This window comes from Neoarius graeffei, chromosome 18 (assembly GCF_027579695.1).
Source record: "Neoarius graeffei isolate fNeoGra1 chromosome 18, fNeoGra1.pri, whole genome shotgun sequence".
Taxonomy (NCBI): Eukaryota; Metazoa; Chordata; class Actinopteri; order Siluriformes; family Ariidae; genus Neoarius; species Neoarius graeffei.
In genome coordinates, this window is record NC_083586.1 from 35,738,963 (window position 1) to 35,756,649 (window position 17,687).

Here is a 17,687-nt window from a genome sequence, read left to right on the forward strand (position 1 = left end):
AAGCTGTAAAAGAGGGTAAAATAGTAAGCTGTCGCAAGTACTTGCACACTACTTCTAAACGTTCTTTGATAACTCCTTCACTAACTGTAACATTACGATTATAACGACAACAACAAACATATTGTGAAAGATGCAAAGGATTAAAAAGGATTAAGAAACTCACCGGGCGCCTTACTCAGAAAAAGCAGGTGTGCAAGTCCAGGGAGGCTGACTGAGTGACGAACGGTCCGGTAGTGGCATTTCTATTTCCGCTTTGTGTCAATGGGGAAATTAAAATGTTTTTTTTTTTTTAATCCCGTTTAAATTGTCACAAGATTCTGGTTTCTGATTTTTACATATATTTTCTGTACTAGTACCATTACTTGCCACCTACCACTAGAGTGTGACGTGCATAGTCTTAACAACTCAAACTTTAACAATTATCACCATGCAAAGTCTCAATGTTGTTTTGTTCTTTTTCTTTCAGATGCTCTACAAAAGCAGCTGCCAGGGAGCACACACGCTACTTTTAGTGATGCAATCAAGAAGTGGCTTAAGTATGGGCCAGAGAGAGAGGGAGGGATGAGGAGACGTGAGGTAGGGTGGCATTTAGAAACCCATACTGCTGACTTTCTTTATCAATGCTGCATCAAATTAATTTTGGTTATGTTTTTCTGTTTCCATGTACAGGTGTCTGCGCCGCAGGAGGAATATAGGCCACAATTATAAATTATAAATAAATCATAAAATGTTTCTAAGAACTTGTTCAATTAGTTGTCATCCTACCAATGTTGAAAACTGGCCGGCAAAAGTGACGATGGTTCAACGTCGTATATTCAACCTTCTCTGACGGTCGACAGATCAACCTTTACCCACGGTGATTCAACGGTGATAAATCGACCCTCTCAGACGGCGGAGAAATCGACGTTTCACGGCGCCGTTTCAACGTTGATTTTCTGACGTACGACGGAAACCGACCATTCTGACCAAAACTCTACGTCGTTTCAACGACCCTCTGCTATCGGGGAGTATGTTCTGTTCCTTATAAATGTTAAAAGTTATGCCTCATTAGATAGCTTGACAAACATTAGGAGAGGTGCATTGTTGCATGCATTTTTATATCCTGTTGTACATAAAACAGGACGTAGCCTACGCACATTGATATAAATTAAGTTTCACTTTCATGGTTGAAGTATGCATGTGTGTGTTCATCCTAGGCAAGAGCCCCGATGCTTTATTGTTAGCTAGTTTAATTTAGCCTGTTTTGCTTAATTTGTAGCCTTCCTGTTGTACATAAAACAGGAAGTAAAGTTGGATGAATCATCACCGAAAATTAAACTATAAATCGACCGAAATCCGTAGTTGAATAAAGGGTGAAAGGGGGTCTATTCTCTGTCGGCCACCATCCACTTTTCAACGTCGTTTCAATGCAAACTCGTATGAGCAAAGCGGTGTTGAATCAATGCCGGTGATCCACGATGATTCGACGGCGTATGGTCGAAGAACATGCCGATGATTCCCCGTCGAATCAACGCCCTTTTGCTATCTGGGATGTCTGCACCACCGAAGAAAAAACTCAAAACATCTAAAACTGGAGGTCGCTTTCTTCCGGAATGGACAGAAACATTCAATGGAATAATTATCGCTTCCAAAATGGGTGCTGAGTATGTCAACTGCACAATTTGTTGTAGAGACGTGAAAGTGTTTGCCTCTGGAATTTACGATGTGAGGGAACACATGAAATCTCAAATGCATGTGAAGAATGCAAACCAGAAAAAGAGACAGCCGTCAATTAATTTCTTCACGCAAAAGCAATCAGGAACATTGCTGAACAATGTGCCAAGTGAACCCCAAATTATTGGATTATGTGAGAAGAGACACTAAATTTTGTTGAACTGATATAGGGTTAAGAAAACACTGACTGTTGTTTAATTGAGTGTTAACAGTACATATGGATGTACAGAAATAAACCAGTGCATATATTAGGTAAGATCTGATACATTTTTATTATGCATGAAATATTACTATGGATTTGGTATGGAAATTATGGATTTCTTTACAGGTGAGAGCCGTGAGGGGTTGACATGTATGTAAGTGAAGTCAATGTAAACATACCTGTTAGCCTGGATTAATCAGATGAAAAAGAGTCATCTTCAAGTCAGTATGGACAGTGGAGAAACCAGATATCTGTATGAATCTCAGAAAAAGGACTATCCGCATCTGGCAAATGATTTCAGTAGTGAATCATCAGATGATTCTAATGATGAAATTGGTGGTGCTTTGCAAGTGCAAAGTCAGGATGGCAGGAAAAAGGATTTGGCAGCTATCTGGTGATGATGTGGAAAATGTGCCAAGCAGAAAATTGACATTGAATGTGTTTGTTGTAAAGAGCACAAACTTTTATGCGTTATAATGCAGACACAGTCATCGGAAGAACCCCGAGACCGGAAGCTTTCTTTTTTTCTCCTCCACAAGCGGAGGCCATCTGATCTGCTTTAATATCAACAGATCTTCATTTAAGGTACGTGAATCTTTTCATCATGGCACACCTTCAGCCTGTTCAGTGTGCTGAGTGCAGGATGTTTAGTCATTCTTCCTCCGTCACTAGCGATAGCTCTATTAGCTTTACTTGTGATAAGTGCAGATTAGTTAGCTCTCTGACGGAGAAGATTTCAGTGCTAGAAGCGCGTGTCCAGGCTTTAGAGCAGGTTAGTGAGCGTGAGAACAGTGTAGTTTCTGTTAGGGAAAGTCTGGACGCCCTAGGTGGAGTTAGCAATCCCCCAACTCCGGCATTAGAGCCCTTACAGCGGGGCGAATGGGTGACGGCTCGGCGGCATAAGCGTAGAGCCAAAGCTACCGCTGAGGCTCGCCCACGGGAGCACCACTCCTCTCCGCGTCACGTGTCGAACAGGTTTGCTCTCCTTAGTGATGCACCCACTGAGAAACCTGAAAGAGCTCTGGTTATAGGGGACTCTATCATACGGCATGTGAAATTAGCTCAGCCTTTAGGGGCACCAGCAGCTTTAGTCAGGTGTATACCGGGAGCCAGGGCGCCGGACATAGCAGGTAATCTTAGGGTCCTAGGCAAGCATAGGTTCTCAAAGATAGTTATCCATGCAGGAGCTAATGATATACGCCTTCGTCAGTCTGAGGTTACTAAGAGTAACTTTGTAGAGGTGTTTAAATTAGCGAAGGCGATGTCCGATGCTGTAGTATGCTCTGGCCCCATCCCAATGCGGCGTGGCGATGTAGCTTACAGCAGGTTATGGTCGCTGAACTGCTGGCTGTCCAGGTGGTGCTCTGAAAACAGTGTGGGCTTTATAGATAATTGGGCTAATTTTGAGGGCACTGCTGGCCTGTTAGGGCGGGACGGTATCCATCCCACTCAGGAAGGTGCTGCTCTCATTTCCTGCAGCATAGGTCATAGTCTCAGAACAGGCCTAGTTAATTTCTGACAATCCAGAGCCAAGGCCAGGGAGCAGACGAACAGGCTAAACCGACTGTCTGCTAGCTGCACAGAGTCGTCACTCAGGGCCCACTACATCGAGACTGTGTCTGTTCCCCGAGCTCAACAAAAAGGTAGAAATTTTCAGAGAGTTTGTTCCAGTAACCTAATCAATATAAAATTAGATCAGACTGACTGTACAGCTGCTGCCAGCACCTTTGATCTAAAGGTGGGGCTATTAAATATTAGATCTCTTACATCTAAAGCGCTAATGGTTAATGAACTCATTACTGATCAGGAGTTTAATGTACTGTGTTTAACAGAAACATGGATTAAGCCAAATGAATATATAGCATTAAATGAAGCGAGTCCTCCTGGATACAGTTATATACACCAGCCTCGTCTAACTGGCAGAGGAGGAGGCGTCGCGGTTATTTATAACGATTATCTAGGTGTAACACACAAACCTGGTTATAAATTTAATACATTTGAAGTTCTTCATACTCATATAATGTATGTAGCCTCAAAAAATAAGTCTACCCAGTTAATTCCATTGCTTATTATTTACAGGCCCCCGGGGCCATATTCTGAGTTTCTTTCTGAATTTGCAGATTTTATCTCAGATTTGGTTATTTCCTTAGACAAAGCTTTAGTTGTCGGAGATTTTAATATTCACTTTGATAACCCAGAAGACCCTTTAAAAACAGCGTTTGTGTCCATCTTAGATTCAGTCGGGATTAAGCAGAATGTCATAGGACCGACCCATAATGGTGGTCACACCCTTGATCTAATACTAACATTCAGATTAAACGTAGACAATATAGTCATACTTCCACAGTCTGAAGTTATCTCAGATCATTGTCTCATCTCATTCAAAATATGTCTGAGTAATAATATATGCACCTCACCACGCTACTGTATTAAACGTACTTTCACGTCAACTACTGCACAGAGCTTTATAAATGATCTCCCAGAGCTGTCAACTTTGATTGGGTCACTGTCAGCCCCTGCAGAACTCGATCAGGCAACTGAATGCTTAGAGTCAACATTCCGCCATACTTTAGATAATGTAGCTCCTCTAAAAAGGAAAATGGTCAGAGACAAAAAATTAGCACCCTGGTATAATGATGACACTCGCACATTAAAACAGACCACTCGAAAATTGGAACGTAAATGGCGTCAAACAAAATTGGTAGTGTTCAAATTGGCGTGGAAGGAGAGCTTCCTGAAGTATAAAAAAGCTCTTAGTGCTGCGAGATCAACATATCTCTCCTCCCTAATAGAAGATAACAAAAATAATCCTAGATTCCTATTTAATACTGTAGCAAAATTAACCAGAAATAAGTCCACTATAGACACATACACACCTGCAGTATGTAGTAGCAACGACTTCATGAATTTTTTTAATGACAAAATTGAGAATATCCGACAAAAAATTCAAACTACTAATTTAAGGTTAGACAATGAAAGTGAACTTGTAGTTAACAATATAACTGTATCAGATCATCAGTTAGAATGTTTTACTCCCCTAAAAGAAACTGAATTACTCTCATTAATCTCTACATCTAAAGCCTCAACTTGCATACTAGATCCCTTACCAACACATCTATTCAAACAGATAATGCCTGGAGTAATTGAACCGCTTCTAAAAATAATAAATTCTTCTCTTATGATTGGCTATGTACCCAAATCCTTTAAACTAGCAGTTATCAAACCCCTGATTAAAAAACCTGACCTTGATCCCTGTCAGCTGTCCAATTATCGGCCAATATCAAACCTCCCCTTTATCTCCAAGATCCTTGAAAAAGCTGTGGCACAGCAGTTATGCTCATATTTACATAGGAATAACATCCATGAAATGTATCAGTCAGGATTTAGACCTCATCATAGCACAGAGACAGCACTGGTTAAAGTAGTAAACGACCTACTGTTGGCGTCTGATCAGGGCTGTGTCTCGCTACTTGTGTTGCTTGACCTTAGTGCAGCATTTGATACCATTGATCATTCCATTCTTCTGGATAGACTAGAAAATGTTGTGGGAGTTAAGGGAATGGCCCTCTCCTGGCTCAGGTCTTATCTAACTGATCGTTATCAGTATGTCGATATAAATGGTGATATTTCTAGACGTACCGAGGTAAAGTTTGGTGTTCCACAAGGTTCTGTCTTGGGTCCACTGCTTTTTTCTCTATATATGTTACCTTTGGGCGATATTATTCGTAAACATTGTATTAGTTTCCACTGTTATGCTGATGACACACAGTTGTATGTCTCTGCAAAACCTGATGAGAGACACCAGCTTAATAAAATTGAGGAATGTGTTAAGGACATTAGACACTGGATGCTTATAAATTTCCTTCTGCTTAACTCTGACAAGACTGAAGTACTTGTGCTAGGACCACATAAAGCTAGAAGTAAGTTTTCTGATTACACAGTAACTCTGGATGGCCTTTCTGTTTCTTCACGTGCAGCAGTAAAAGACCTCGGAGTGATTATTGACCCCAGTCTTTCATTCGAAACTCACATTGATAACATCACCCGGATAGCTTTCTTTCATCTCAGAAATATTGCAAAGATAAGAAATTTAATGTCATTGCATGATGCAGAAAAACTAGTCCATGCTTTTGTTACCTCCAAGTTGGATTATTGTAATGCCTTACTGTCTGGATGTTCCAATAAGTGCATAAACAAGCTCCAGTTAGTTCAAAATGCCGCAGCAAGAGTCCTTACTAGAACTAGAAAATATGACCACATCACGCCTGTCTTATCCACACTGCATTGGCTCCCAATCAAATTTCGTATTGATTATAAAATACTACTATTGACCTTTAAAGCACTAAATGGTCTCGCACCACAGTACCTGAGTGAACTTCTGCTCCTCTATGACCCGCCACGCCTACTTAGATCAAAAGGTGCAGGCTATCTGCTGGTACCTCGTATAGTGAAGGCTACATCAGGGGGCAGAGCCTTTTCTTACAAAGCCCCACTGTTATGGAACAGCCTTCCAAGTAATGTTCGGGAATCAGACACAGTCTCAGCATTTAAGTCTAGGCTGAAAACATATCTGTTTAGTCAAGCCTTTTGTTAATGGTGTTTATGAGGTAAAGGAGTAGATCTGGAGGGTCCTCAGACATAGAGTGTTTTGGTAAACTGGGATGTATGGATGCTGTCAGTCCCCACTCGCTTGCTCACTCGAGTTTGTTGACGGTGCAGTGGCTGGCTGCTTTATGTCCCGGGGCTCCCTCATGCCTGTGTTACCTTCTGGCTCTCTCCTTTTATTTATGCTGTCATAGTTAGTTGCCGGAGTCCCTGCTTGTACTCGGTGCAATATGTATACTGTTCCTACTTATTCAGGTGACATTGGGCATACCTAACCACCTGTGTTTTCTTTCTCTTCCCCCCCCCCCCCCCCCCTCCACCCCAAATCTGTCCCTCTGAGTTACATGGAGTCAACAGGAAATCTTTTGGTGGAGACGGTGGGGACCTCGACTGGCTATCGTAGCCTGCAGGGAATCGGCCGTCAGACGTTCTGTCGCATGTCCCAGACTCGGTGAAATGTAACTGAATTGTCTTGGCCAGGCCTAAGGGTCCCATCTGCATCTCATCATTGCTGAGGAGTGTGCTCCCATCACCCAATCAAGCATCCAGCCAGAGCAGGTCATGATATATTTTTTACCATATTAACATGCCATTGTGCGTCATGCCTGATGTAAAGACTCTCGTCTCTGCGAGCCTACCACACAGATTTAATACTTGTCATTTTTAGGGCATACCTAACAACGTGTTTTCTTTCTCTCCCCCCCCATCTGTCCCTCTGAGTTACATGTTGATCCTGGGATTGAGATGCTGGCCTCTTCTGCCCCTCGGACCTGCTTGATCCATCCTGGTGCCCTGTGTCTGGTCGGAGTTTTATCGCCCCACTCCTGTGAAGGACGGCCCCATGAGGACAGTTGAGGGTTATACCTGTTAAAACTGTTAATATTATAGTCAGGCTGTCTGTTGTTGCCCAAATGAGGATGGGTTCCCTTTTGAGTCTGGTTCCTCTCGAGGTTTCTTCCTCATGTCGTCTGAGGGAGTTTTTCCTTGCCACCGTCGCCACAGGCTTGCTCATTGGGGATAGATTAGGGATAAAATTAGCTCATGTTTTAAGTCGTTCAAATTCTGTAAAGCTGCTTTGCGACAATGTTTATTGTTAAAAGCGCTGTACAAATAAACTTGATTTGATTTGATTTGATTTGAATTGTTTCATGGATAAACCCGGTTTGGAAACATATATGGCATGCAAGCCATTGGAAATGGACTATATACAGACCATGATAGCCTATGTGTAGCATGATGTGAGAGGAGCAGCACCAGATGGAGAACTCATAAATTGGAAAGCTGCCAATTATATATAGAAACTCTGTGTGTGCGTGTGTTTATGTAAACGTGTGTGTCTAAATACAGGTATAGACATGCAATGTGCCACAATAGTTTATATGGTCTAAATATAGGCTAGTGACAGCTTGAAGCCCAGTGTAAGTTTCTAGCAGAGGGATGCGCAGCACGGAGCACTGGACAACACTTGATCACAGGACAACGAGATTTGTATCTTTATTTACATAAGATAGATGGGTTTTTATCCAATGCTTATTTTTAATTTGCTTTTTAAAACATAACGTGGGATTAATTACTAACACATTTTACACTCATCGGGAGCTCCACTTTTAGGCAATAGGGATTAATTCAAAATACATTCAAAGCTAAATGTCTATACTACAACCCCGATTCCAAAAAAGTTGGGACAAAGTACAAATTGTAAATAAAAATGGAATGTAATGATGTGGAAGTTTCAAAATTCCATATTTTATTCAGAATAGAACATAGATGACATATCAATTCTTTAAACTGAGAAAATGTATCATTTAAAGAGAAAAAATTAGGTGATTTTAAATTTCATGACAACACCACATCTCAAAAAAGTTGGGACAAGGCCATTGTGGCAGCGGGGGTGTGGTCAAGCATCTGTCTGTGAAGGGAGGGCGGAGTCAGGGAAGGTAAGTGGCGGAGTCAGGGAAGGTAAGTGGCAGAATCACTGCACCTGACGGGAATTAACCTGTGTTTGTGTGCCTTCCCCAGTGACCACGCCCTATAAGAGGAGAGGGAGAGCAGAGGAAGGGGGCTCTCCTGACCAGAACATGTGTGTGTGTGTATGAGTGAACATGCGGAAGCTGAACAGCTGACAATAAAAGAGTTATTGAGAACTCAGTTCTGGCCTGCTGTACTTCTGTGCTCCCCCCACCTGGTATAATACAACAGTGGTGCCGAAACCCGGAGCAGTGCAGAAGGGAATGGCCACATGGACTCCTCCCCCTTCCAGGACCTGGTCCATGCCCTCACCACAGCCCAACAGAGCCAGCACCAGGTGCTGATCGCCCTCCGGAAGGAGCAAGAACAACGCTTCAAAGCCCTGGTGCTGGCGCAACAGGAAGATTGCCAGGCATTCCGGCACCTGCTTGCGTCGGCGGGGGCCCCAATCACCACCGTCGCGGACCCTCCCCACCTCACTCTAAAGAAGATGGGTCCGCAGGACGACCCCGAAGCCTTCCTCGCTCTTTTCGATCAGGCAGCCGAGGCGCGGGGTTGGCCGGTGGAACGAGGCGCGGGGTTGACCGGTGGAACAAGGCGCGGGGTTGACCGGTGGAACAAGGCGCGGGGTTGGCCGGTGGAACAGCATGCGGGGTTGGCCGGTGGAACAGCGTGTGGGGTTGGCCGGTGGAACAGTGTGTGGGGTTGGCCGGTGGAACAGTGTGTGGGGTTGGCCGGTGGAACAGTGTGTGGGGTTGGCCGGTGGAACAGTGTGTGGGGTTGGCCGGTGGAACAGTGTGTGGGGTTGGCCGGTGGAACAGCGCGCAGTGCGCCTCCTCCCCCTGCTAACGGGAGAGGCACAGCTGGCTGTGCTACAGCTCCCTGCTGACAGCCAGCTGGTCTACACGGACCTCCACAGAGCCGTCCTCCAGCGCGTGGGTCACACCCCGGAGCAGCAGCGGCAGCGCTTCCACGCGCTGTGCCTGGAGAAGGTCGGCCGGCCATTCGCGTTTGGCCAGCAACTCCGGGACACCTGCCGGTGGTGGCTGAGGGCCGACAACCGCGACGCCAAGAGAATCATCGATCTGGTGGCACTGGAGCAATTCATTGCTCGACTTCCGGAAGGAACCGCGGAGTGGGTCCAGTGCCACCGCCCGGCGTCGCTAGATCAGGCCATCTAGCTGGCGGAGGACCATATGGTGGCCATTCCGACGGCAGAACAGCGTGTCTCCCCTTCTCCCCCCTCTCTCTCTCTCCCCCCTTCTGTTCCTCGTCCTCGCCCCATTCCCCCACCACGGAGGCGGGGGCCGGCTCCACCCCAGCCGGCCCGCCGCACCCGCGATGTCCTACCGTTTCCTACTTCCATGTCTGTGTCTTCCCCCCCTCAGGTGAGTGATCTCTGGAACACCGGTGCAGAGAGAGAGCCTGGACCGGTATGCTGGCGCTGCGGGGAACCGGGGCACCTCCAGCATCAGTGCTCGGTGATGGAGGTGGGCACGGTGGTCCAGATCCCCGATGCGCCAGGGATCGCCCTCGATCGGGACAGAGCATATTGCATACCGGTGAGTATTCAAGGGGATACGTATCAGGCTTTGGTGGACTCCGGCTGTAATCAGACCTCAATCCACCAAAGCCTGGTGCAAGACGAGGCATTGGGGAAAGCGCAGTTGGTGAAGGTGTTGTGTGTGCACGGGGATGTTCACAACTACCCTATAGTGTCGGTCCACATTCTATTTCGAGGGGAGAAATTTAGAGTACAGGCGGTGGTTAATCCTCACCTTACCCACTTGATAATTTTGGGGACTGATTGGCCAGGATTCAGGGAATTAATGGCACACTTAGTGAAGAGTGGGTCCTGCCATAATTTAGCAGGGGGAGGTTTCGGTGTGGCTTTGGCGGGAGCAGCTGTCACAGACCCGTCCACGTCATCACCGCGTCAGAGTGAGGAGCAGCAGGCTCCTCCTCCCTCTCTCGAGGAATCCCTCATGGATTTCCTGTTGGAGCAGTCGCGAGACGAGACTCTGCAGCATGCGTTTGACCAAGTGAGAGTAATCGATGGTCAAACACTCCAGCCAAATGCCACCCCGTCCTTCCCCTATTTCTCCATTTTTAAGGATAGATTATAGATAGTTTTCACTGACGTCACGGCATTCCGGGGAACGCCCCCCAGCCGCCATCTTGGTGGGCAAACAAAACGGACCATCGCCACTACTGGCTACATTATCTCGGACGAATTTATGAAGTTATATAGTCAGTTTTCTAAAATAAAGATCAATGTCGGCAAAATCAAGCAAACAGAAGTATATAGATACACATCTCACGGTATGCAGCCAAACTGGCCTTGATTGGGGGAATTGACCCCTACGAAGTGGACAAAGATGCATTTTCAAGTGACTATGCAGGGCTGCCAAAGCCTGAAACTGCCAAAGCCTGCTCCAAAGCCTGAAACTGACTTCATCAAACTTTAAAGGCTGTCTGATATATACAACTTTATATATTCACAGCGCGCCTTTTGGCGGATGCCGCCTGAATCGCGCAGATCTGATTTTTTTTTTTTTGGGGGGGGGGGGGGGGCGTTGGAGTGTCTGATTATAATTTCAAAGTAAATTCTGTATTAAAATTACTAAATAAGCAAATCCGTTACAGTCCATGAAACAGGAAGTATAAGGATGAGAAAAAAACAGTTTAAATCGGGAAGCTGCGCACATTTGCGCAGTCCTGCACACCGCTCAGACATTACAATGTAAACATTACAATGTAAACGTACACTCAGCGGTTCCAGTTAGGCATTCTCCAGAGACTGTTCACATGATGTTTTGGTTTCCAAAAACAAACTTAAACACAATTGATTGTTTATTTAAACAACTTACCACTTATAAAATGATCGGAGCAGACTTTCTTGTGTTTGGAAGGCTGATAATCCTTGCGGTTGATTCTCGCAAGTCATAGATTTCTCCTTTGTATGCTGAGTTGTTTGCTCGCCTTCGTGCTCCCGTACAGTGGGAATTCCATAAAAGCTCCGCTTGACTTCATCATCTGACCTATTGCGACAGCCGTGAATACAACAAGTTTGCACCATTGCTAGCTTTAAATAGTAGTAATGTAACTATAAATGTAAATAATATATAAATGAATGTAACTCGCGCGCTACAATGGGTGCTCAGTGACCCGTACGGTAAGCTAGCCCTCCAAGATGGCTGCCACCAGGGAATCCCCGACTCTGTGATGTCATGTGAAAACTATCTATACTGAGTGATGCAGGACACTCAGACTAAAGAACCGATAACTCAGCTTTTGATCCCAAAGAGCCACCGGGAATCTATATTCCAGGTGGCTCACTTCAATCCCATGGCCGGACACTTAGGTCGGGATAAGGCACTAGCCCAAATAATGGCCAGGGATTTGCGGCGATGTCCGTAGGTGGTGTACGGCATGCCGCGAATGCCAGATAGTAAATCCAGCGGCCATTCCAAAAGCGCCTTTGCGCCCTCTGCCATTAATCGAGACCCTGTTCGAAAGAATTGGGATGGATCTCGTCGGGCCATTAGATCGGTCAACACGAGGATATCGCTTTATTTTAGTTCTGGTGGACTATGCAACGCGATATCCGGAAGCAGTGCCTCTTCGCAATATCTCAGCACGTAGTATTGCGGAAGTGCTCTTCTGCGTCATCTCCCAAGTCGGAATCCCCAAAGAGATTCTGACTAATCAAGGCACTACGTTTGTCACGCACACTGCGCGAACTGTATGGGTTACTGGGAATTAATCCAATCCACACCAGCGTTTATCACCCACAAACGGATGGCCTAGTCGAACGGTTCAACCGCACCCTCAAAAACATAATTAAAAAATTTGTAAGCAAGGACGCACGCAACTGGGATAAATGGCTCGAGCCCCTGTTATTCGCAGTGCGAGAGGTCCCACAAGCCTCCACGGGGTTCTCCCTGTTCGAATTATCATATGGGCGTAAGCCGAATGGCATTCTAGATGTGCTGCATGAAAATTGGGAGGAGGGACCTTCAACAAGTAGAAATGAAATTCAGTACGTTATTGACCTGCGCGCCAAACTCCACACCCTCACGCACTTAACCCAGTTGCAAACGGAATTTTCTGACGTGTTCTCGCCCCTGCCCAGCCGCACCCACCTCATAGAACACCACATTGAGATGCCCCCGGGGGTAGTAGTGTGCAGCCGCCCTTACAGACTGCCCGAACACAAGAAAAAGGTGGTTCGGGAAGAACTCGAGGCCATGCTCGAAATGGGCATCGTCGAGGAGTCCCACAGTGACTGGAGCAGCCCGGTGGTCTTGGTTCCCCGGTGTTCTGTCCCAGGAACATGCAAACTCCACACAGAAAGGCCCTCGCCGGCCACGAACCCGGACCTTCTTGCTGTGAGGTGACAGCGCTAACCACTACACCACCGTGCTGCCTGGGAGTACATCATTTTGCCTAAAACAAATGTCACATAATTAATTATTTTGCAAATACTGGCTGTAGTTTTCACAAATAATAATTTGAAACAATTGTATATAATTTGCACCTGAGACGAATATAAAACCTTACCAAAATGTGTGAGAATTTAACAAATCTAAAGAGAATTGCATCATGTTGACATTTTTAATCCAACCCCCAAAATCTCTGGAAATAAAAATATTTATTCTCCAATTCAGTTTCATGGTTTTAATAAAGTTTAATAACTGTCAATGAATTTATAGATTCTGACATAAAATGTGCCATATCTTTAACCCATACAGTGGGATCCAGAAGTCTGAGACCACATTGAAAATCCGAGATTTATTTTTTTATTTAAAACTGGAAATAAACAGAAAGAAAATTTCAAAGAAAGAAAATTATCAACATGGTTAGCACTGTTGCCTCACACCAAGAAGGTCCTGGGTTTGAGCCCAGTGGCCGACAGGGGCCTTTCTGTGTGGAGTTTGCATGTTTTCCCTGTGTCTGCGTGGGTTTCCTCCGGGTGCTCTGGTTTCCCCCACAGTCCAAAGACATACAGGTTAGGTTAATTGGTGGCTCTAAATTGACTGTAGGTGTGAATGTGAGTGTGAATGGTTGTTTGTGTCTATGTGGCAGCCCTGCAGTAACCTGGTGACTTATCCAGGGTGTACCCCGCCTCTCACTGGGATAGACTCCAGCTTGCCTGTGACCCTACAGAGGATAAGTGGCTACAGATAATGGATGGATGGATGGAAATTATCAACATCTTTAATGCAACCCTGTTTCCAAAAAAGTTGGGATGATGTGTAAAATGTCATTAAAAACAGAATGTGATGATTTGCAAATCAATGTTTGAAACCCTGTATTTCACTGAAAATAGGACAAAGACACATAACATATCAAATTTTGAAACAGAAATTGTGTAAAAAATATATGCTGATTTGGAATTTATTGGCAGCAGCACATTAAAAAATCAGGACCAGGGCAACAAAAGACTGTAAAAGTTGTGTGATGTGTTAAAAAAAAAAGGCTAATTTGGTTAACTGGCAACAGGGCAGTAACATGACTGGGTATTTAAAGAGCATCCCAGAGAGGCGGAGTCTCTCAGAAGTAAAGATGGGGAGGGGTCCACTGCTCTGTGAAAGACTGTGTGGGTAAACAGTGCAACAATTTCAGAATAATATTCCTCAATGTAAAATTGCAAAGAATTTGGTCATCACATCATCTACAGTACATAATATCATTAAAGATTCAGAGAATCTGCAGACGTTTCTGTACTGAAGGGACAAGGCTGAAAACCAACACTGGATCTTCGGGCCCTCAGGCAACACTGTGTTAAAAACAGACGTTTCTTGAGTGGAAATCACTGCATAGGCTCAGGAACACTTCAGAAAACCATCGTCTGTGAACATACAATGAACTGAGGCGAAGTGAAGCGGACTGTATATCAGGCAAGAATGGGAAAATATTTCTCTTTCAAAACTATAGCAATTAGTCTCCTCAGTTCCCAAACATTTACAGAGTGTTGTTAAAAGTAGAGGTGATGCAACATAGTGGTAAACATGCCCCTGTCCCAACTTTTTTAGAAACCTCTTGCTGGCATCAAATTTAAAATAAGCATGTACTAGTGCACCACAAACAATTAGAATGTCATGAAAAAGATCAATATTTTCCATCAGTTATTTAAGAAAGTGAAAATTTTAAAAGGTATTCTAGACTCATACATAAACTAAAATGTTTCAAGCATTTTTCAATTTTAATTTTGATAATTATGGCTTACAACACAAAAAAAAATCTCAAAACATGAGGGCATTTCATTTCAAGTTTGAGTAAAACAGTATAAATACTGTGTATCTCTCGGTCTAGTTCAGTACACACAACCACAATCATTGGGAAGACTGCTGACTTGACAGTTGTCCAGAATATGATCATCAACACCCTCCACAAGGAGGGTAAGACGTAGGTCGTTGCTGAAAAGGCTGGCTGGAAAAGATGCCCAAGCAACAAGGATGACTGCAGCCTTGAGAGGATTGTCAAGAAAAGTCGATTCATGAACTTGGGAGAGCTTCACAAGGAGTGGACTGAGGCTGGTGTCACTGGTGCCAGGCGAGTTGGGTGCCCAGCACTGAGATTCAGAGATGTGTGCAAAAGAGACCTAACTTCTTGCAACATTCCTGTGGAGGACTGGGAGCGGCAAGCTAGAGACCGAGCCGCTTGCCACCTCACCATCCAGAAGGGCACCTTGGAGGCTGACAGAAGGAAGGGCCTGACTGTGGCTACAAAGAGGGCGAGGAAGAGGCTGGAGGTGAAAACCTCAAACCCCAACACCCAGTTCACATGCGAAGTGTGCAACAAGGTCTGCAAGTCCCGGATAGGCCTGTACAGTCACTCCCATTCCCATTCCTGGGCACACCCAAAATGATGGTCTTACGAGATCGGACAGCCGAAGAGAAGAGAGAATCTCTTCTAATTGAAGCATGTGTTCAGATGACACTCTGATGGGATTTGATCTAAAATGAATCATAATGTTTTACACAAATGTACCCCATGATGTACCAAATACTACAATTCTGAAAATATTTAAAATATTCTACTTTTCACTCAAGTTGCTGTCAATAATATAATTTGTAATGAAAATTGCTGTATTAAATTGGAAATTAATGCACAATAGAAACACTTTCACTAGTGCTCTCAGACTTTTGGACCTCGCTGTATGCCATTCTGTGTTAAATTCACAAGCTGCAAATAGATTGGACATGGACGTGTTGCATGGAAGTGGTTACTCAGATACATAGTAGTCTGTGGGGTGAATTTTCTCTAGTGTATCATGTCAAGTGAACTGTAACTAAACCTGCACTGTTTTTGAAAGTCATTGACTGACTGTTTTCTGTAAATTAAACATCAATTTTATCCAAAGTTCGCAAGCTGTATATTTGAATTATGCTTTTATTTGCAGGAAAGCAGAAGAAATAAAATCATTTTTTGTAACATGAAGGTTTTTTTTTGTTTGTTTTTTACCAAATATTTGTAAAGTCTGTTCTGGTCTATTTGATATAATATTTCTTAAATATCTCGTAGTAACCTCAAGCTAGGCGCTTCTGTGTGCGCCTTTATTAAATGCAAAGTGACATTTTAGACAAATTCTAAATTTGGGATATCATTTAGGTTTAGGTAGCCTATGAATGCAACCTACCTTGAAATGTCAAAAACTGTGGATTATCATATCTGGCAGATGCACCAGGCAATACCATCTCTTTAAAACGTCATGGTTACATTGCTACACAGCAGTTTATTCCGGCAATGCAAGTGAATGAGTGTTTACTGAAACTGCTGTGACCATTTTTCATATTGATGACTATTTCACCCCTGGGCCTTCTAACAAGGACGGTGTGGGAGGATGTGGAGGAAACCAAATAGAATCACATTTCTCCAATCTCTTGTTCAAGCTACTATGCTGCTCAATGCATGCTAAAAGGGTAAGCAGCCCTGGAGAGGCACAGACTTCCAAAAGGCTATTCATCTTCACTGACATTGCTACCTTTTTTACTCACCACTTGCCTTTTTTTTTGCAGCATTCATTCTCTCTCCCAACACATTTCCAATCTTTTTTTCACTCAGTTATTTTCTGAGAGAGGAAATTGTAGTGTATGACACAAATGCTGTACATTTTGTACACTGTATACATGTCTGTGCCTCCAGTAAAGGTGCATCATTTGGAATATTGTATAGCTTTATAACATGTGCATCTTTCTCAATTACAAGCTTTTAAAAAATGTTAAGTTTTTAATCATAGAATTATAAATTTTCTAATAAAAGCTAACATTCCAGTCTTTTCTGGCACATACTTCTTCATCATGGATAGCAGCTATTCTTGGACTTGTGATATTAAAAGTGACAAAAGGACCTTGCAGTTATATTGCTGTTCCAAGTACTGAGTGAAAGGAAAGAGTGCTTGATGGCATACACTTTGGTCCATCGATGAATAAATGGTTGCTTAAGCCTCATTCACAACCCGCCATAAGTGTTTGGGACACGCACAGATCACGCGGTTTGGTAGCTCGCAGCCGTACCGCAGGGTCGCAGTGAACCCAGGGGAAAGTTTGAGGGAGGAACAAGGGCGTAGGTTTGGTCTAAGCTTTGGTAGGGTCATTACAACTTACTCCCCCCCCCATCCACCCATAACTTGATCATACATCACGTGTACACAACCACACTCATACTCAGCGGAACAGTTCAAGAACACTTTACTTATTCCTTTTCCACTGGCACTACACTTCTTTGTGTCCTATGTAATCAAACAAAATGCTCATGAAAAAGATTCATGAACCCATTTTTAACAAACATGAGGACTGGAATATAGCCTACATGTTGTCATTATGCATTTAGCTCAGGCTATAGAAAATAAATTATTTCATGACTGAGTTCAAAGTAACTGGCAAAATAACATATGTTTACTAAGATCATTTGTTAGTATATTCCATGTCACATCAGAGAACCAAAACCTCACCTGGAGCACTGAAGCTCCAGCCACCTCTCCTTCTATCTGTCCTGCCCCTTCACTGGATGTATGAACATCCTATGTGAAAAAGAACATATAATTAGTAGACATATCTTGGGAGCTGTGTCTCAGAGCTCTATTTATTTCAGACCAATGTGAATTAACTTTTGGCTACCCTATTCAACATATACAGTATCACATTCAGTGTCATTGCTGACCTACTTATGCCTGTTCTTAACTTTACACCTC